This window comes from Myotis brandtii, unplaced genomic scaffold (genome assembly GCF_000412655.1).
Source record: "Myotis brandtii unplaced genomic scaffold, ASM41265v1 scaffold404, whole genome shotgun sequence".
NCBI lineage: Eukaryota > Metazoa > Chordata > Mammalia > Chiroptera > Vespertilionidae > Myotis > Myotis brandtii.
The window spans coordinates 375,721-376,957 of NW_005365520.1; positions in this window are offsets into that span (position 1 = coordinate 375,721).

Genomic DNA, 1,237 nt, shown 5'->3' on the forward strand with positions numbered 1-1,237 from the left:
ATATTTTTAATTGATTTCAAAGAGCAAGGGAGAGGGTGAGAGTGAGAGAAACATCAATGATGAGAGAGAATTATTGATTGGCTGACTCCTGCACACCCCAGTGGGAACTGAGCCCACAACCCCAGCATGTGCCCTTGACCAGAATCAAACCTGAGACCCTTCAGCCCACAGGCTGACATTCTATCTACTCAGCCAAACCAGCTAGGGCCCTACTAATATTTTTTATGTTCTGCTTTCTTAATGGTATTTAAAAGCACAGTTATTTTAAGAAATGAGGAAGTTTTGACCTGCCTGCTGGCTAAAGGTCTGCTGCAGGTGGTGTTGATTTCTTGAGACAGCAGAAAACTACAAGCTCTTGTTAAGTAAAGATTAAACTGGCCAAATGAATCCAAAATATGCCTAAAATTTAGGAAAAAATGGCCCTGCTAAACAGTCATGAAACCCAGAAATCACATGGAGAATACATATTCAACAAGTTAATAAAAATTCGTACCCTTCCAGTTTAAAATAATCAGGAATATATTTGTGTGTGTGTGTGTGTGTGTGTGTGTGTGTGTGTGTGTATGTATATATATACCAAACGTGCCATTGCAATTAAGTTGAAGAATAAATAGGTTGGTCTTTTCCATAAATGGTGCTGCAGCAATTATATATCCCTATGGCATAATATAAATCTTGACTTCTACCTCACACCACACCCACAAATCAAAGATTAGCATAGACCTAAGTGACCTAAATGGAAAAGGTAACAAACATAACTTCTAGAGTAAATCATAGACTATATTTTTTGTCTTGTAGGTAAACAAATACTTCATAAATACTACAAAATGAGCACTAACCATAAAAGAGAAAAACTTAAATAGGGCTTTATAAAATTAGAAGCTTCTGTTCACCAGAAGATATTACTACAAAAGAAGCCAGTCAGAGAAAGACAGGTATCACATGACCTCGCTCACATGTAGAATTATTTTTTAATTTATTTTTAAAATTTTTTTATTGATTACTAGTGGCCTGGTGCATGAAATTCATGCATGGGAGCGGGGGGCAGTCCCTCAGCCTGGCCTGCACCCTCTCCAATCTGGGACCCCCTTGGGACTGCTGGCTCCTAACCGCTCACCTGCCTGTCTGCCTGATCCCCCTAACTGCTCTCCCCGGATGGTCTGATTCCCCCTAACTCAGCGGTTCTCAACCTGTGGGTCGCGACCTCTTTGGGGGTCAAACGACCCTTTCACAGAGG